Source organism: Lonchura striata, chromosome 1A (assembly GCF_050655825.1).
Source record: "Lonchura striata isolate lonStrDom1 chromosome 1A, ASM5065582v1, whole genome shotgun sequence".
NCBI classification, from domain to species: Eukaryota; Metazoa; Chordata; class Aves; order Passeriformes; family Estrildidae; genus Lonchura; species Lonchura striata.
The window spans coordinates 37,323,880-37,345,259 of NC_140741.1; the positions used below are offsets into that span (position 1 = coordinate 37,323,880).

General features: G+C 39.6%; 1 protein-coding gene across 1 annotated transcript in view; it reads left to right on the forward strand.

Annotated features, from left to right (window-relative positions):
• The first annotated feature begins 11,111 nt into the window (after positions 1-11,111).
• Positions 11,112-21,380, forward strand: part of CTTNBP2 (cortactin binding protein 2) — a 76,678-nt gene continuing 66,409 nt past the window's right edge. The window contains exon 1 of the mRNA XM_085569390.1: positions 11,112-11,284. The gene's annotated coding sequence lies outside the window, so the exon portion shown is untranslated. The remainder of the gene's footprint in view (positions 11,285-21,380) is intronic.

Genomic DNA, 21,380 nt, shown 5'->3' on the forward strand with positions numbered 1-21,380 from the left:
GCACCTTCAAAGCCAGCTTCTAGCTTGCTGGGCAATGAGGCAACAGGCTTCTTTACAGATCTGTGTCTGAGAGAAAACATTGCTGGAGACAACTGAATTAAGCATAACACTATCACAGACAGACACTGAAGTAGAAATGAGATGATGATTTTAGTTAGAGTATGTAACTAAATACAATAGCTGACTAATGAAAAGTACTGATCAAAAAACCATGAAACAAATACAAGCTATTTCTAGCAAAAAATGAAGGAAGTAAAGCAGGCCCATTTCATGGTATCAAATGACTAGAAATAGTGCAAAGTAATTCAAAGTAATACCCCAAAATGTAAGAAAAATAGAGAAAATCAATACACATAAATACCATGTTCATTTATCTAATGTTTCAAATCAGAAGAGTGAGAGAAAAGACAAATACATTGATCTAACACACATCAGGAAAGAGGAGGAGGTTGTCATGAAGATTCATAAGATTGCAACTTACAGTCAAAAATCAGTATTACAAATAAGACAGGACGTGATTCACACTTATTTGTAGGTTGCTGTGTGAATTCTGTCATATATAAACAAATTGCATTGGTTGGGCTCTAGCACAGACGCATATCCTGAGCCCACCTGAAATTTGTGGTTGCTATCGTGCAGTACATCTTGGTTCCTCACAACTCAGCAGTGACAGCAAATCCACCTGCTCTGGAAGTGCTATCAAAGGAAAATAACAGCTGAAAAAAATATATTCCTAAATCAGTTTGAACAATAGGATGTTAGCAACATATGCATTCACATTCATTATAAAATTACAGTATGCTAGTTTTCTTTTTTAGGAACACTAATTTAATTTCTTCATTTCTCTGCCCTCAGTATGCCTTTGTGGAACAATCTTTTTATTTTAAAAATAACTGATTTCCCTAGCACAGCACTTCATTAAGAAGTACACATACTATTCATAAGATGCAATTCTTGATAAACAGGGTTCAGAAGATGTTTTTCTAGGTTTCAAAGAAGAATATTTATCACTATGAATGGCCAAAGGATAGTAATTTTGTTTCAGCTGTGAATGAAATTAATGCTCCTCATACATTTCCAGCTGGTAGCAGTGTAAAGAAAAACAGTTAGTGACCTCAACAAGTGGGCAGTAATGATTGGAGTGAGAACAGTTATGGAGGTAGCTGTGAAATTTTCATGCCTTTTGCCCTAAATTGATTGAAATTGAATGTCTGGACTTCTTCACCAGAAAAAGATAGGTTCAGTCATTTTCCAACTTAATAATTTTTATGGCTTACCTCATAAGTTTGCTGGCTAGCATGTTCTATGGGTATTTGAAGCAGCACATTACCAGTCTGGCTAGTGAAGTATCCCATGGCAAATTTTCCAACAGGGCATGTTTTTGTCACATATTCATCTAAAAGGACACAGCTCAGGAAATAGAGTTGGAGTTTTCATCCTCCAACATGTGCTGCATCTACAGGTCACATAATCCAAATTGTTTCTGTTCCCCTTTGCTACATTTCATGCTCCTTCTGAACAAATATCAGTGTATCCAAGATGTGGGAGAGGGCATCCTTGTCTGTACAAAGATTTTCAGTCACACAACCTCTTATTAGTGTCTCTTTGAGCCTCTCACTCCACAGTCACATTTTCTTTCTTCAACTGGAAAATAACTAGCATTCTTTTTTACTTCCACTAATTGCTAAAAGTTCAGCCATTTCTTTCTCTACTTTTCTCATTACTCAGTTCATGTCCTGAGACAGTAATTTATTTTCTTGGACATTGGTTACAGTTTGTCACTTCACAAGAATTTCCAATATGCTGCTGCTTATGTTTTTACCTTCGGGAATGACTTTCCTTAGGGTGACTTCCATTTTCCTTTGCAGTAACTGAAGTAATTTCTAGGCTACTCTGTTTAATTTCATGGGGTATAACCATTTTCAGTATTCATCCCCTGAAAAGTGGAATGTACCACAAATACATCCCATTATGTAATGACTAGTTTGGAATGGCTAGCTAGATAGGTAATGGTAGAGAAGGAAGAGCAGCTCTCCTTTCCCATAAACACAAGCCAGTGTCATCAAAGATATGCAGAAACTTATCTCATAGTATACACTACCAGAGTAAAACTTGCCTTTTTCACAAGATTTAATTTCTTGGCTTGTTTCTACTTTTCTGTTGCCACATGCAGCTGCTATTAAATATTTTATTTTACTGCTTTCATGTTCTAAGGTTTTCTTTTTTTGCTCAACCACTGACCTGAACTACTCAAAATAAAGTGCTGGTAAAGATCAGTTAAGAGCTAAGCACTTTAATCAGAGGAAAAAAAATGAAGTAATATTATATTCTAGTTTAGAAACTTTAAACAGCTTACTGTAACCATATTGCTGTTCCAACCCCTTTGCTGCAATTACAAAACAGCATCACAACAAAAAGCAAATATTAGGCTTGGCACAGTCAGTCACCTTTGAACAATTTATCAAATTCTGAATTTTCTACAGATTAATAACGCTTGTCCATCAGAATGAAAAATTACTTATCCTATGATGTGTCTAATTGCATATTTTCAGGATCTTCCATGGAAAAGGCCCATGACAATAATTAATACCCAATGCTATATACACCACAGCTTCAGGCGTTGCCTAGCAACCAGCATCCTGTAGGCTTCCTAAGGGGTCTCAAATAAAGGCAGGGGAGCTATCCTTCCACACTGCCATGGGCGAGAAGCAGCTTTGTTCTGGGCTGCTGCTCTGTTCTGGTTGTTTCTAGAGTGATCTCTGCAAAACAAAACTCCCTTAGGAGGTCACAGTTCTCAAAAGCCTTTTCAAAGCATAAACAGAAGCTAAATGCACGTGCTTATTTTTTTTATACTCTGGGATACTTTTTATCTTCAGAAATGCTCCAAATATCCTCTTGTTATCTGCCAATAACAATTTGTTTTCAAAATAAGTGTTTCTGTGGGTTCGTTTCTACTTCTAATTGGAATAGTTTTCCATCTCTGACAGGATGTCGTGCTGATGTTTTTCACAATCAAATGGTTTTTGGACAAACTATTCATTAAATTAAAAAAAGTACTTGTGTTTTTACACAAATACTGTTGTATCTCAAGAGTGTCAACAGTACAGAGTAGCAGAAATGTCACTGAAATGAAGTCTTTCTCAGCTGAAAAAGCATTCTTTTTTGACAGCGCAATTTTTTAAAGTACCAGTTCATTTCCAGTTCAGTCTCTTTATCTTGGCAAGGGGACATCTAAATCTCATTTCATTAAATTTATATATTTACTCAGATATTTGCTTCAATAAGAGAAGGAGGCTGGAAACCAGTATTCCAAGATTCCCCTTCTCAGTTACAGTTTCCAAACTCTTCTGTGGTCCTTACCAAGTCAATAATCTTCCCTTTATCTTTGCTTTTGCTTTAAAATAACAGCCCAAATAAAATCAGACTCAGAAAGATATTGTGGTTATTTGATAGCCCTTAACCAGCGTTAGGACATAATTTTTCATAAATTTTGCAGAATTTATATCATTTAATCCTGACACATTCAGCATTATTTGAATAGTAAAAATGAATGCAATAAAATTCTGATGTTAAAGTGATCATTTTATTTACACGACTGTGTAATATGTGTTCTAGAATCTGGAAGATGTTAGACTAACTGGCAATCCAGTCTTAGGTTTCTGTGACTCATATTTTGTAGCTGTTTTAAAATAACAAAGATCAAATATTATGTAAATAATCCTCACTCCAAATCCACTGACTTTCTTTTTTTTTTTTTTTCCTTTTGTCCTGCAGCAAGATTATTCAGCCTCCCAAGATATTTTGTAAAGTCATATTCATACAGATGTCTGGTTGCAGTAGATCTTCCGTAGGGCTTTGGCTTAGAATTCATGCTCAGTCTTGAAATCTCAGAGGAAATTGTCAAGGCACAAAGGGCAAGAGAGTCTCCATCATCTATTGATGAAACTTGGGAGCTGATGAAAGTCAGGAGCCTTAAATCTATTTTTATTTTTGCAACAAAGCTAGTTCATACTCATTCTTTAAATTTTTTCCTGCTTAATTCCCAGAAAGGTAGGCAAATGACAGACTGGGGATCAATCCCACACAATATGAATGACATCTCAATCTTGAGGGACATGCTGAGCAAAATTATAATGAAAGATAAACTTATGGATATCCAGAATTTAAGCATTACAGCAAAGACAGAATCCCTAATCCCCAACTTAAAGATTTCAGTGCAGTTGCACATTGAAAGATGCTTGTGCTTGACAGTAGAGACTAGTCAGGGTTATCTCTCCCCTGCTCATTGCTTTCCCTCTGTCTGCCTCATTTACATGTAAATAAGTGAATTTTGCACATATTCAGGGTGCCACATGAATTTTAATTTTGCCTTTTTTACTTATGATTTCATAATCAGTCTGTCTTACTGATTTTTTTCCCGCAATTAAAACATTCATCAGGTTCTCTGTTACCCATAAGCTTGAACCACAGACTTACACATGAGTTGCCTACCTTTAGGTCAGGTCACTATGAGTCTTGTCAATATGATCACATTAGTTCAGTTTGGAACACACACAAACACACACACATAGAGAGAGAGAGAGAGATCTAGTCTTTTCATAAGATTCTTTTTCAACTTTGAAAGTATAAATAAAGTTACATTGCAAACAAAGGTTGAGTTACATCAGTAAGTGCATCGCTTTCCTACAGGCAAGCAAATTTGTTCCTTTATTCTAGCAAATGCTTGTTTTCCAGGTGGGAATTAACTCCTCAGTACAATAATTTCTGTTCTGTGTCATCAACACAGGAGCCAGTTCTTCTGTGCTGTGGTTCTACCGTTCAGTGATGGAGCTAACAACCTATTGAAGCAGTTTTGTGTCATTAGCAAGGGAATTTTTCCCTAGTGGAGTGCTTCATTAGCAAGGGAATTTTTCCCTAGTGGAGCATTTCAATGCAAAAAATATTTCATTACCAAGCCACTATATAGATGTGCTACCTAAGTGCTAAGGTAGTAACCGCCTTCCTTAGACTCATCCTTCTTGGCAATGAGTTGATTAACCTCCCTTGCAGTTTTATTTCTACAATTACAGAGTAAAGGTTTTCTTGAAGCTGTTTCATGTGCTGCAATCCTGAATACAGTGCTGTGCTCACAGTGAGATCTCAGAACAACAGCAGGGTTTGGCAGGGAGGACAGCCTCCACTATGTGCACTATCATTCCAATTCCAGGTGAGTTTTGTCGAGGATACAGTGGTCCATTTTGCAGTGGCACAGCTTCATCTTCACAGGGGAGCATTTAGTGATCCAATTTTGTTCATAAGATGTCAGCAGCATAAGGCAATTTCAAAATTAACCTTTTGTATAATGAAAATAAGCAAAAGCTAAAACAATAGTCTTAGCAATCAACAGATTATTAAAAAAAAAAAAAGAAGATAAAAAAAGAAAATTAGAAAAAGAGAAGTGATTCTGTAATAAAGTGATTTAATAGTCACTGAAAAGTATTGCTTTCATGGTGTGGTGATTAGTGGCAAAGAGTTAAATTCCAAAATAAGGTAGTGCACTTCCCAGCACTGCAGATCACTGCATAAATCCTGCCAGTAAAGGAACAGACTCTTCCATGTCTGGCAGTTGCAGCATGAATTCTCCTGCCTCCTGCCACTAGCCAATATGATCACAGCAGCAAGCATTTCTCCCATGTCCAGAAAAAAAATAGTGGGGTTTTTGTTTAGAAATGCTGATGCCTGTAGAAGTATATTAGTCATCATGCCTGCTTATGGAAACTAGTTCTGAGAATTTTTGATTCCTGCACCTTTATTGCTCTAGTTAGAAAACTTTTCTGCATTTCTTACTTACCCACTAGTAAGAGAAGATGAATGAAAGAGAGAAATAAGATATAGATTTTACTTTTTCTGAATATTTTGATACATTTCCAGTTTGATAATTTTAACTGTTCTATACCTTTCTGGTATTTAGAAAACTCTCTAGTGTAAGGAGAGTACATACTCCTTTTTTGTCTTGACAGCAAATAAGAATCGTTTTTTTCTTCCTCATAGGAAAGCTTATGTATTTCAACTCCAAGAAAATCAATGTGTGATCTTTTTGCATAACACAGACTTCAAGATTTCTCTAAAATAACTGTTTCAAATTCATAAGCTGTACCCATTTTTAGTTTCCAGATTCCATTCTGGGCTCAGATTTCCAGAACTTAGGCACATAGAACATGAAAATTTTAGATTCCAGTCAGAGTGACCTTCTCCTCTTCTTGTGTTAAAAGGATGTCTCATTTAGAATCTTCCTGCTCAAGGTTTACTTTTTGAATTGACACCCATAATTTTTAGACATTTACAGAATGTTACAGGAATTGCAAAATGATGTTATTCAAAGCATAATCTCAGTGATAGCAGCTGTCTCTTCCTTTGTAAAAGATACTTGAGGATATTGCCATTTTGTTCTTTAGTGTGATTTGAGGTTTGCAGTAAATACTAAATACTTCATTTTATGTTTTAAACATTAAAACACAGCACATAAACATTCAAATAACCTTTCCTGAGATGTCAGTAATGCTGACACACAGAACATTCTATTTTAATATTTTGCCCTTTTTTTTGGTGCACTCGTCCCTTTCTAAGCAGATTATAGAGAGTTTTCAACACTCCAGTCATGTGAATCACATCATTAGCTTATAGTAATATTCAACAGTGTTGACTTTATGCTCAAAAATCAATCATTCCAACACTTTCTTCATTAATTGTGTTCCTTCTGCATAGTTAATTAAAGCATCTCTTCTTTGAATGCCTACTGGAGATTATATATTTTTTCTCAATTGTTTTACTTTGCCTCCTTTTCACCTTTCTTTTTAATGTTACTTTAAGATCCCCAGAAGCAGCCAACATGCCTCTCTTTTGCTATTGAATTTTACCTGGACAGTGGTGTGCTGTCTTTCAGAGAAAGCAACTCAAGTCAATGGCTCAGAGTTATCCATGTGCTCTGTATTGCACACAGATCTCCAAAACCAAAGTTTCCTGAAGAGGGAATCAGTGCAGTATTTGAATTATGTTGTTTGGATTGGCTTCATGAGTCCTAGATGAGGGTGATGGAAGAAATTCACTGGGATGACCTTTGGAAAGATTTTGATGATACTGTGATTAATTACTTTCTCTCAGAAATATAATATTCTAAAAATTTATCTTGGGACTTCAACATCTCCTCTTTGCTTTAAATTCAGAAACAGGCTTTTTGTTTGTTTGTTTGTTTATAAAGGCAAATAAAATACTATTTTACACTTTTTTGTTTGTTTTCCCATGCAAGGCAGGAAAGCCACAATACATTGTACAATTGAGACATACAATTTGCTTCCCTGTCAATATAATACCAAGGGAGTAATTTCTGTCACTGTAGTTGTGTGCTAATGGAGGGAATAAGCACCATTCAGTTCAGCAGCTGCATCCTGTAAAGTGTGGACATATTCCACTGCTTTATGCCAGCTCTCTAATTCTAGGAAAGAAATACACTTAAGAATACACTTAAGGTCTGCTCCTAGGCTTGGGCTTTTCTTTATGTTACTCAGGCCAAATAAAACTGTAACAGCAAATAAATAGTTAATTGCATTCAGTTTGCCAGGTAAATGCTAATAGCAAAACAGTGAGCACCTTCCTCTGAGAGAAGTAACTCCTTTGCCTTACTGTAGTAAGAAAATTGTCTGTAAAAGCAGAGGTAATTTCTTCTCCTAGAAGGGCTCTGACTTACACATGTATTAAAAAGCTGCTTTCCCTGTATAATGAAGGCATAGAAATGACCATGCACTATGACAGCAGTCATGAAGTCATGCTGTCCCTCACTTTGAAGTCATTCATAATGTGTGTAGATGCTGTAGAGCCAGATCTAAGAAATTATGTCAGTAGCATAAAATAAATAACCAGAGAATAACTAAGACCTTGTCCAGTGATGTAGAAACAATCAAGGAAAAAAACATCTTCTACTTTGAAGATGATCCCCAGTGTGAAGGTGTTCTTCATGCAGCAAAATCTCAAAGACATTTGGACCATACTACCACCACTGATGACACAGTGTTGCTGTGCAGAAGAGTCTACTCCCAGTAGTGACTGGCAATATCTAGCTTGGATTTTAGTGCTCTCATGCCAACCATAAGCCTTGTTGCTGCTGTTAGGGGAAAGAGCAAAGAAAACACAAACATGCAGTATAGTCTCATACGATTACAAACATCAGTAATGTTTTCAAAATGTGGTGATGATTCATTTCATGACATAAACAAGAAGCATAGATGACTCCTCCTGCAAAAGCATATCTGTCATCTTTTTAACCATAACAGCAGGTCAAACTACTTCCAGCACTTGGATGATGTGCTGGATATTAGTTGTCTGGAGATAGGCTTTTAACTGAAGTGTTGCTGGCCCATCTATTCTATTAATTTTTGCTGGCTGAGATTGAGCATTCCCATCTCTCTCAGAAATCATTCTAAATTTATCTTCAGATAAGGAAAGAAAGATCAGTTCTCAAGGCTGAAATGGCAAGCTATGACTAATACAGTATTCATTGTTATTTTGATAAATGTACACTTGGTAATTGATAAAATATCAGCTAAACCAGTTTATGATCTCAGCAGAGCAAGAGATAAATGGTGCAGTCTTTGCTACATCATTGCTCTGACATATATGGCATTAAAAAATGTTATTTACACAGTATGTTGTGTTCATGCTTTGCACCAACTCAGAGACACATAACTAACTGTGAGGGACAGCAGATGATTCTAACGCAATACTGGAAATACTGGCAATGACAATGGTAGACAGGAATCAGTAAGAGAAAAGATATCCTCAAGCAATTCTAAAAACGTTAGTATTTTAATCCATTTTACAGAGGAGTATGACAGAGTTCATAGGAAACAAATAACTTTTGTTGCATTTCTTGAAGGCAAAGCACCAAATAATCTTCCAAATTTATATAAATAATAGTTATGAGTAATGTATGTTACTTTGCTGTCGATAAAGAAAGCAAGCAACAATTTGTCCTAAACAAGTTAAATGGTAGTAGAGTGCTGAGAACTGAGAAAAACAAGTTTTTTTTAGTCTATGTGTCATCAATGTAGCTTAGCTTCAGTGATAGAAGGGATGTGAGCACACACTAAAGTTATAAAAATGTAAAACTTGAGCAGGAGAGCTCATTTTTAAGAAGAAAGAAAAAACAAGCCCAAACCCAGAAAACATCTGTTTAACTGATCTTATGTACCCTGTAGTGGATTGGATACACTGCCACCTTCTTTCTCTATTCAGCATGTGTTTACCTTACAATTGGAGTTTATTCTACTAATCACAGTTCCTCTTCTGGTAATGTAAAAGAGAAAAAATTCATATACGGGTTTACTTCCATCCTTAGGTACAGCATGCATAGAAGAACATGCTGTCTTTGATCAAGGCCATCAGCTCATTTCTGGTTCTGGTATCAAGGGATTTAGTTCAGCAGACTTGAGGCAGCCCTGTGAAAGCAAGAGCCTGGCAAGGCTCAAATGAGCCTGCTGGTGATGGAAGTTCTATGTGGCTGCAGAGTAAACAGTGCTGCAAATTCAGCTTATAATAGATGAGTTGGTTCCACAGGGCAGTACATGTAGATTTAGTAATGTCCCCATTGCCGGGGCAAAGCAGTACAGCAAGACCGTGAGGAACATCTCCTGGAGAGGGGCAGCGGGGGTGCTCCTGTGTGGGGAACATTGAGCCTTTGTGGTAGTGGGTTCAGCTCAGCTGCCAAAACCTTCCTCTGGAAGGAATCCTGAACAGGATTTGGCTTCCGTACCCACCTGGAATGGGAAAGGGCAGCCCCAGGCCAGGATGGGCTCCAGCACCGCGTCTGAGGAGCCAGAACATTGGGCCAGGCTGTGTCCACCCTCACACAAGGTCTGAAAACATGCCTTGAAAATAAGCCAGTCAAGCAATGGCTGGCAGCAGAATGTTCCCCCAAACCTCTGCACGCAGGGGGAGGGAGAGGAGACTCCTCCAGTCAGCACCCCACCAATAAGAGGTACAGTTGCCGTTCCCTCGAAGACTTCAGCTGGTTTAAAGGTCTCACGGATCAGGTAAACCAACCCACTGCAACTCCCTTTTTTTCGCCCCAGCCACAACCTTTCCTTTCTTTCTCCTGCTGCTAAACCACGGGGGTGGGTAGGGAGGAGAGCGATGCGTGCGTGGGGCCTGGGTAGCGCGGTAGCGGGGACACTCCCCTCCGCCACCATTGCGCGCCGGCAGCCCGCGGCGAGGTCCCGCTCCCCCTCCGCCCGTCTCCGAGCCGACGTATGGAGGACGGGGACCGGGTGGGTGGGGAAGCCCGAGCGCCCGGCGGCGGGAGTCGCTCGCCTCTGGCGGCGCAGGGGGCGGCTGGGCCGGGCTCGGCAGCCCCGCCCGCGCGGCGCCGCAGGGGTTAAGCGCCCCGCTGCCGGCGGGCTCGCTGCCGGCGGGGAGCGGGTTAAGCGCCCGGCGGCGGCTCCGCCACTCGGCTCCGCGCCGCGCTCCGCGCCGGAGCCCGAACAGCGGGAAGATGGCGACGGAGGGAGCGAGCGGCGAGCCCGGCTCCGGCGGGCGGGAGGACTCGGCGGCCACGGCAGCGGTAATCGGCCTGGCGGGAGAGGAGGGCGCGATCCAGCCGCGGCGAGGAGGGTTGGGGTTGGGACGAAGCGGTGCCTGGAGACCTGCCTCCGCCGCTCCGTCCCTCCGCCCTCCTTTTCCCCCGGGGCGGGACGGGGTCCGCCGTGGGACCCGCTGCCGCCGAGCGCCGTCCCGCCGCGGGCAGGAACAGAGCGAGGCGCGGGGTCTCCTTCCCTGCGGCTCTCCCTTTTCCCTCCGCGGGGGCGGTGGGTTCTCGCCCCCATTGTTCCTTCCCGCTGCTCCGGCGCGGGGAACGGCGTGCGGCGCCCGTGAGGGGCGTGCAGGGGCTCCGCTCCTCGACTCGCCTCTCCCGCACCCGCCGCCCTTTCCCGCTGCCTCGCACAGCGAGGGGCTGCGCCCCGGCTGACAACGGCTGGGGCGGCGGGACCTGTCAGACCGGGGCGGGGGGAAATGCTGCTCTTTAACCCTTTGCCGGGCCCGCAAGGCGCTGGGCTTTCGCCTGCCTCTCCTGAGGCGTTTTCGGCGCAGAGGCACCGTCCTTTTCCCCCGCCCCGAGTCCCGTCCCGAGCGCCGGGTGTGTGCAGACGTCTCGGCTCCCAGGGCCCGCGCCCCAGGCGCAGGATCTGGCTCCCCGCTTAAAATATCCTCAAAAGCCGAGAAGAACGCCCTCCCTGCCGGCGTGTCCTCGCTGCGGGTGGGTGAGGCGGTGGGAGGGAGACGGAGGGATGCGGTGCGGTGCCAGCCGATGGCTAAAGCGGTGTCAGGGGGAGGCTGCGCTCCGCTGGGCCGGCGCTGGGCTCCGCTCTGCTCCGCACGACCCCAGGCAAGGCTGCGAGGCTCGTCTGTCTCGGGCGGTCTGCGCCTCTGCTGGGCCGCGGCTCCTCGCCCGTGCTCTGGCAGACCTCTACCAGCCCGGCGGCTCTCCCTCTCCCGGTGCATCCCAGACCTGGCGTGGTCCAGCCTGTCTGGCGACTTCTGGGGCGAACGAGCCCTAGGTACTCGCCTGGCCGACAGCCGCAGGTCCAGAGTCAGGCTGGAGCTGCTCGGTCTCGTAGACACATGCGAAGTTCAGGGCAGTAAAACCGGGGTGGTGCCGGTTCTGATTGGGATCGTTCCTGAGGGCGATGACTCCGAAGGGGGGGCACTAGTTTCTCTGAAATTTACCTTATTGGTAGCATTTTATTTGTTATGATCTTGTTTACTTCCAAACACGCACTAGTTCTTATCTGAAACCTTGTTCCAACTGTGTATGTAATTGTCCTTGTGTGCCTTAAAATCTGCAGTGTTGTGGAAATGCAGTTTTCCCTTAAAAAAGCAAACCTTACGCAGTGCGTATTTATAACATCACTATCTATTAAAACTGATATAACCATGGCATAAATAAATATTAAGGTAAGAATTACTTAAAGCAAGCTGAAATACTTTAAAGCCCAGCTTTTCACCAAAATTATTTATACTAAATTCTTTAGTATATTCATAATAATACTACCTTAATTTTTAGTTTTAACATATCAAACAAGTAGCCTGTAATCAAGTATCTCTTCAATATTGCACTGTTAGGTAATGGAGCCACTCATACAATCTGGTGTTCTCATTGTGAAAGGTAGGAGAGCTAGCTCTCCACTGCACACTCATTTTAAAATATGTTTTTAAAAGTGAAGAGATGCTAGGATGTAAACTGTGTGTTTCTGCCTAACAAAAATAATTGCTACTTGAGCAATAACAAGATATTTTTAAATTATTGCTTTCCTTTTTAATTTGCCTTCAGTCATTAATTTTCCTTTTATGTTTTTTCCTTACCAATATAAACATTTTATTGTTGGTGAATTTTACCTCTTGTACAGGAAAATAAAAATAAAACCTCTCTGCAATGAAAATTTAAAAAATAATATGTTTATAATACTTAAATAATTATTTTGAAGAGTTAGTATGAACAGCTTTTATTTTCTCTCTTTAAAATGGAGATAGAAAATTATGAATTGGATCATCTTGCTTACTTTTTGGATGACTGTAATCATTCAGATGACTATTTTATAAGTCATACTAAACCTCAACTTATAACAAAATATTGTTTTCAGTACAGTTTTAGGTTAGGATTTTTTGGCATTTAGTTTTGTTCTGTTTAATATTTTTTTTTCTTTTAGTCTCAGAATTCTGATTGCACAAATGGTGCAGTAAAAAGCTGTGAGCTTTTCTGGGCTTGTTCTGAAGAAACAGTATTTGTATTGGTAACGTGCTAATGTGTAAGTTTTATGCTGTAAGCAGAAGGTGTTTGGCACAGGACAGTACAATAGGGTTTCTTGATACTAAATGCTGTTCCTGTATTGACACACTATCAATAACATAACTGGAGAGTAAAGAGGCTTTCTGCTGTTTTTAGAAGCACTGTAGAAAAGGAGGGGAAGTGCTTTAGATTCACCAGGAAATTTGACTGAAAAAGCCTAGACTGTTCTATAGTGTGTTACATTTAGGAGCAAAGTTGTTAATCTTGTTATTCTGAGTTTCTTACAATAAAGCACAGTATTTGCTGAGCCCATCGCTTCTTTCCCACAAAATACTGGTAATTTTTATGGTGGTAAGGATGACAGGCAAAAATGGCAGGGGAGTGGTTCTGGTCATTTTTCATACCTGCTCAGCATGATTGCACTGAAGTCACTGAAATATTGTGTTGATGCAACTTGGACTAGAATTGAGAGAAAACATATGTGTGTGTTTTAAAACATCATGGAATGACTTCCATCTGCCTAATGTCTACCAATAATGATTATATAATAGCAAGAAATAATGCAGTTTAGCAGTCTTTTTGTTGAAACATTGAACATCAGCCTGCTGTGCAGAGAGGGTTGGCTTGTCACACACATTAGCTTCAGTGTAGATTTAACAAAGCCTATGAAAAGCCTGTTATATCAAACATGAATTCTGTTGAAATTATTCAGTAAAATTTTTGGATTTGATTTTGCTTGACCAGTGATCAAAAGCATAAATGTTATTTTCCCGTCAAAGACAGTACCTTCTGCTGTCTGTAAAGCTGTATGTATAGTTGATATTGATAGAGTGGAATCTTGACTCCACTGGAGTGAGTAAGGATGTTGCTACAAAATTGCACTGAGAATATGTGCACACCCCAGAAGATCACTGTGGGTTGCTGTGGGTCATGTAACAGTACAAAAAAAGTTACACTACATTGAAAACTATCAATACTAAAAAAAAAAAAAAATAAACTGAGTGAAATTCCATTATACTTTGTGGTGACATTGTGGGGTATTTTATGCCTATCTTGGTGTATTCACTGTTTATTGATCTGTAAGAATATTCGTAGTAGAACTGCCATTCTAGTCAATATAGTGAAATGCTAAATTATGGCTTGATCATATCAATTATATAGGCTGATTTAGGTCAGTTGGAAAGATTCTTATCTAAAACTACTGCAAGTAGTAGAAAATGAGACCACAGACTTGAAAAGCAAAGACTGTATCTCTTAGAAGAGGTTACATCCTAAAGAATGATCACTTACAAAAAGACCATTAGCAACTCTGTTTTCATCTAAATATAAGTTTTCAGTGTTGCATTATCATTCAGAGAAGTTATTTTCTTCTAGTCAGATGTGTGATGCCATTGTGTTTCAGCATATAGGTGACATGCAGAGACAGCACAGTTCTGTCTGTTCTAGTTCTGCTTCTCTGTGGTAAGAGATTGGTCTTGATCCATCTTGCAGTGACACTTCAAACCTCCTTTCTTCCTCTCCTCCTCCTTCTCCAAGCTACAGCACTGCCTTTTCTATGCCTTCTACTCCACAACCTGCAGCACATCTTCTTTTTCTGTGTTGTGAAGGTCCTTGGGGATGAGAAAAGAAAGCCACTGAATGCAGTCCACTTTGTATATGTTCCTTTCTCTTCCAAATGTGGACTGTCACACTGTCTGTCATTAGAGGTGAAGTGAATAGGTGAAAATTCTGAGCCACATATGTTAAAGTGACATGGGAGGTGTAAAGCTGATGAATGAAGTAAGTTCTGTTGTTTTCCCAACTGCTTTGACTTCATTTGTGTAAGTATTGTTTTGGCCTTGGAGGGGATATACCAAGACAGGAATAGAGACAGAAATTGGGGCAGGAAGGAAAGATCTCAGGAAGACAGCAGTTTGCAGTCTGGTTGTGCACCTAGTCCTACCCAAGAAAAGGAAAAATTGATTTTAAACACCTGTATAATCCTTGAACATATAAACCAGAAGCTGTCAAGTAGGCTTAGAGAAGATGTAGTGGTATGTACAAATGATACACACATTGAAGCTTTCTTGGGCATTGTGTTTTAGTTCTCTTATAGCACAAAGTAAGGTGTACAATTCTGGAAAACAGAGATAGCTTCAACAGTGTGTACCTATAGTCATATACTAATTGCCTTACAAGTGACTTATTTGAATGCAACTTGCTGAACAGAAATTTCCCATTAAATCTAAGAATTTAAACATGATTATAGAAGATTTGTGGGCCTCAATCTTTATAGAAGCCTAACTTGCACTGAACTAAAAAATGGTGAAGTATCTTTGTGGCTTTAATAGATTGCAGAAATGTTTTAACGCTATGACAATATCTGGGTATGTATAAAGGCCAGTGTCTTAGTAATTTTGTAGGGGTTGGGGGCTGGTTGTTTGGGGTTTTTTGTTGTTGTTTCCAAAATAAATTTCCCAGCTTTGAGGTATATTTGTGGTTAATGTTGAAACTGTTAAAAGTTCTGCTGCTGGCTGAAGCCAAGAAAGCCCACAATAGCTAACCAAAACCTCCCCCATACTGTTTAAAGAAAATCTTCTGATAAGCCCAGAAAGCTGGGGAGGTGTGCTCGAGGAGGGCAGAATAAGTGGGTAACTTTTTGTGGTGAACAATCCAATAAAAGTCATTGAGCTAATGGATGTTATAATTAAATGCATATACAGTACCCTCATGATCCCTTAGGTATGACTATGAAATTTTATGAGTCTTATTAGAATGTTAACGTCAGATGATATTCTCTTCAGCAAAAAATTCCATATTAGTTGGGGAGCAAATTCAATGACATCGCTTCTCCTTAAAAAATAGTTCTCTGCTTTTATACCTGTTTTCTGTTACTAAGAAAATTTTCTAAAGGTTATATATCTTCTGAAGTTCATCTTGGATGTGGTGTGAAATGGACATGTATTTTTGCATGAGATAATTTCTAGTGAAGCAGAGGATCACAGATTCTTACCTTAGTTTCAGACTAAAGAACAAGCCTTCCACAGTCAAAGCAATAAACTGTGGTTTTCCTTGAAGTATTCATGAATACTATGTGGATATTATAACTACTTCTTTTAGCAGTCTGTCTGTTGGCAGTTTTCTTTATTAGAAAAGGGCTATGGTTCATTTTACCGCATACCCACTTCCTTTTATAGTTAGTGGGATGAAGTAAGTGACTAGGAGGAATAACCTGTTTTAGGAACAGATTTGTGAACTTCACTGGTTTTGAGTCAAGTGATTTAGGCAGCTGGCTCTTGAAGGTGTGAGAAGAGGTGTGAATGGGTTCAAGACACTTACATTTAGGTGTCTATGTGTATGCACAGTATTTAATATCTTATTACAGTCAGTGGAGTCATGAGCAAATCATTCTGCTGGTGGTTAGCTGAATAGCTTTTTTGTTTGTTTGACTGGGCTGATTCTACTTCATTGAAAATAAAGGGACATCAGGTACCTGGCTTGCATAGCTGGTACCATTAGATACCTCACTTACATACAAGACACACACCTTTAGATTTTCACCTTTAGTGGCCCATATGTGATACTCTGGGGCATCACAACTTGACTTCTGCTACCAGTCCAGTTGGCATGGATGATTCTCTTAAGTTCTGTATCAAATCTGCCTGTCCCAGAAAAACTGTCTCTGATTCCTGGGACATTTCAAATCATAATAAGTAGTTCTCTATAGGAAATTAAAGAGAATTAGTGAAAATAGATATTTATGCTTGATCAGATGAGTTGTACCTGGGCAACATACTTGGTGTTGTAAAACATACAAACCGTGGTTGTGTTTCTCTGATGCAGCTGTTTCATGGGTCTGCAAGATGTGGGGCCATCAATATACTAGAGGTTTATTTTTTGTGTAGCCTAATAAGTAATAGCAAACCTCTTTAATTTTTAGAACCTTATCTGGGAAGTCTGCTATGTGAATCCTCAAGAGGATTGCTTATGTATTGATGAGAACTCAAGATAAAAAATGTAATAAATGTAGATATATACCTTTCCCTTCCCTTTTGAAAATACTACTTTTTTTACTTTTGACAGCTTTTCCCTATGTGTCTTTTTTGCTCCATTTTTATACTTCTCCCTGCCCCACTCCCACCCCTCCAGCCCTCACTTATGCTCCACAGGTTTCTTCCCCCAAGTCCTGGATTATCACCCAGCTCCATCTTTTAAAAAGCTTTCTGAGCAAAAAGGAGCTTGTTTCCTATGGTCATTTATGATTAATTCACAGCTAATTTGTTTTTTACCTGTGTTATGTTTAGGGAAAGTAAAAAATTGTGGCTTTTATACTTTACTTGTCTCTTCTAGCTTCTGCTGAAGGCAGCAGAGTTTTTAACAGTGGTTGCATAGCACAGTGAACAGCATTTTTACTTCCTGAGGTTGCCAGTACTATCCACCAGGCTATGTAAGCAAAACCAAACTATTGGCACTACCAATCTCTCACAATTTTTTTTCTCTTTTTTATTTTTCTTTTCTCTTGTTCAGAATTGATGGATTTTTCTTCATTTTGGCTTGACAGAGCTTTTTTTCATCTTTAGCAATGGTGGTATAATTTTGCCTGTATGGTTTTTGTGATGCACATGCAGGTAGTTGGATGAGTTTTAGCTAATTAGTAGTTTGCTCTATTGTTGGTGCACTTGCTGCCAGGCAACATGCACTCCTTACAAAATTGATCTGGAAGAATAACGTGGAGTTTTGGAGACAGAGAGAACTGAAGTAGTGTTTTTAAGGTATTTTATTCTTACAGATCAAATAAACCAAACATTTTGAAATCTGAAAGAGGTAGAGGAAAAAGTTCTCTTGTGTTTTGTTTGTATATATGAAATATCTTCTAGGGCAACATATTCCCATAATGGCTGGCTTGGTTACATAGATGTTACGTTGATGGTTAAATTTTTACAACCTGGCACTCTGCCACAGGTATTCTAGCCATACCTCAGATGACACATAAGGCATGAGCTTCTAATGCAGTCTTTATTTTCTGGAGATCTAAGACTTAGTGCTTCACTGGAGATCTTAAGAATTTTAGTTTTCTAGATCTAACCAGCAGTTTTTTTTCTGTGACTTGGCCAAACAGTGCTCCTTCTGACTAAAACTTGGGGCAAGCCTGCTGTGACTGATGTTTTGATCCCCAGAAGATGGCACAGAATGTTTAGGAGGGAGGATAGTTTTATTTCATCATATGCTTTATCTATTCAAGTCTTTAGGACATTTTTACAACTGTGCTTGAGAATATTTCAGATGTTTAAACTGTCTTTTGGTGCAGCTGGGGTATGTTGCAGCTCCATGAGTGCTCATTCAGAGATTTGTATGGGGAGAAGACATAGTACCATGTTCAGTGACTGTGTGAATGAATTCGATGTTGCTTATCCATAGTGAACCATTTGAAGATGACATTAAAGTACTGGAAAAAAAGTAGTCGCTCCCATTTCAGAATCTATCAAATAAAGCTGGGGGAAAAAAAGCCTCAGTGAGCATAAAATTATTCATAAACAAGACCAGAAAAATGATGGTCATCTCTTTTATCCTAAAAAGCACTTTTTCTTTCTATGTGTCTCTTCTGGTTGATTGTGGACAGTTTAAAATGCGAAGGCATCAAACAGAAGTAACTGACAATAAAGGTGGTGATTCTACACAAAACGTGTAATTGTGAAATGTTGTGGATGCTAAAATTACATAAAGATTCAAAAGCAAGGGGGCAGGTTCACAACAGATATGTCAGCTGAGAGCTGCTATATACAAAATGGCAATTTCTGGCTCAGAAGGTGAACAAGATGAAAATTGTTGGAGGTTGAGAGAGTATTTCTGGGCTTGTTTTGTATCATTATGGGCTTGTTTAGTTCTAGTCCTGATTTCAAGGCATCACTTATTGGCTGCTTTTGGAGACAAGATGCTTGGGTAAGTGGGTTTTTAGCCTCATGCTGGAGTTGTTTAGATAGGAAGTGGTTTTGCTAGTTCTTATTTCATGTTTTTAAAATTAAAAATATAAAAAATAATTTTAGTATCTTGTTGGAATGTCTTTCTGTTAAAGTTTCTTTGTGTTGATGTATATCTAACCATAAATTACCAAGGAGCACACTTAACTGCTAGTTCTTCCTGTCTTTTGTTATGTTCTAGTTCAAGGTGTACACTTGAACAAAATTTATGCAATTGCTTAATCAGGTGCTTAGTTAAAAATCTCATCACTGCATCACATATGTTGAAGGATGTCTCTGGTTTGTTAAGAATGTTTTCATTTATGTCTTAGGAAAGACTGCAGATAATAGATGTTTCACCTGTGATGGACAGTCTTTTGACAAAGATCTGCCTTTATATGTTTACTGTACTTTTGTGGATGCCCCTCTACTACTTGCTTTCTATTTTTGGGAAAAAAAATCCCTGCATTAGTTTTCTATCTGAAAAATGGAGACTTTATTCTCCATTACAAAAGAAGCCGTACGGAGAAACCAATTCCTATCCTTGAAGAATTAGGTTTTGTGAAGTGGTTCACAGAAGAAGGATAGATAGATAAGTGGTCCATGTATCTGAATTAAATTTAGCAATTAGAAGGGCCAAGTGTGAAAACTGCTGCAGCCAGTAAGGTAAAATATACTCTACTGACACTGGATTACATGAGGAGCTGTATAAGGTTAGTGACTTTTCATTTTATATGTGTCCTTAAATCAGTGAGCATTATATAGAATTGTGAGGAGCACTGTGAGAGGCTGCTGCAGCATATATTGGAAAAAAGCCTTCAGAGAAACTGCTTGTTTCTCTTGATTCATTGGCATGGGAGAGTAAGAGCTATTTTTTTTTTTTTTGATTGCGGGAACAGTTGACCCAGGCAGCAAAAATAGAAGATAACTGTTGTTCAGGCTAAAGTTCTGGTTAGAATGTATGGCCCCATCTTCAAAACAGTTATGCTTAATAGAAATAGGGTGACTGGAGCATTACTTATGAGGACAAACTAAGGGAATTTTTCAGCCTCCAGAATAGATGACTGAAAGGGGACCTCATCCATGTTTTTTAGTATCTGAAGGGAAGGTGCCAAGGGGATGGAGCCCAGGCTGAGCTGAGTGGTGCTGAGCAGTCATAGGAAGGCAATGGGCAGAACCTGATGCGCAGGAAGTTCCACCTGAATATGAGGAAGAGCTGCTTTACTGTGCTGTTGACTGAGCACTAGAACAGGTTTCCCAGAGAGGCTGTGGAGTCTCCCTCCCTGGAGATATTCAGGATCTGTCTGGACATAATCCTGTGCCATGTGCTCTGGGATGGCCCTGCTTGTGTAGGGAGGTCGGTCTGTATTACTCACCTAAATGAGGAAGCTCAATCCAACATATATTGCATGTAAATAGCTAAAGCTTGGACACATAGTTTTCACTTGCCATTTGTGCACCTCTGCATGTTTTAACTGCAAAGTAAAAGTGTAACACAGTAATACTATCAGATCCAGCTTTTGGGTATTTTAGATCTAGATCTAGATGGCCTTCTAGCCTGAGAGAAGAATAAGTGTTCTGCCATCCTCTAGCCTTGAAAAAGTAGAAATGGTAGTTGCCTTAATTTTTATTGGATTTTTCTCTACTGAAGTTCCTGAGTAGCTGAATGTTAAGATTGTATGTGCTTTGGGGAAAATATAGTTTATCCAGATATATTGCTCATTTAATTTGGCAACAGATTACTTTATACTGAAGCTGGGTGAGTGTTTGCTTTGCAGGGCTTTCTGGTAAACACATCTACATCATAGCTAGGAGTCTAGTGTTTACCTTACAGGGAATAATAGCATATTGAAAATCAATCTGGGCAGCTGAATCTAGCACATGGAATAAAAATTATTTTCTCTCCCTGAAAGTAACCCTCTTCTAAATTCATTAAGTGCCTACTTGTGTTAGTGTTGTGGATGGTGAAAAACAGATCTGTATTTATTTTATCTACCTTTGTGATTTTTTGAGTATTATAACATTTTCCTCACCACACCTCCAAAATCAAGACTTTCAGCCTTGTAGTGTTTCCTCATATAGTACTTACTTATTTTCTCTTCATTCTTTTAGTTGGCCAATTCTACACTTTTTAGATACTTTATGCAATAATTGAGATGTGGGTTTACCAGGGGTTTATATACCAGTAAAATTAGGTTGTACACCTGTAAGTGAAGAATTATGTACCAGCTTCCACATGAAATGGCTGTCTCTGCCACTTCTCTATCTTTTTTCCAGGTTATTGATGAAGAACTTGAATAAGGCTGGTCCCAGAGGTGCCCCCTACTTACCTGTTTCCATCTTGAAGAGTGATTGTTACTCATGGTGTTTTGTTTCCTATCCATGAAGTGTCTTTTATTCCTATACATTTGGATAGGAGTTTCTGTATAATATTGGATACAGTACCTTGTCCAAAACTTCTGGAAAATTCAAATACATTAGTGTCCAGTGGATCCACTTTACCATATGCCTTTTGCCATTGTTACAGAACTGTAGAAGTTTGTGAGGTGAATTTGGTTTTGCAGAATCTGTGCTGATATTCCCATTATACACTGAGTATGTGCTCAATGATTTTGTTCATCAGTATAAAC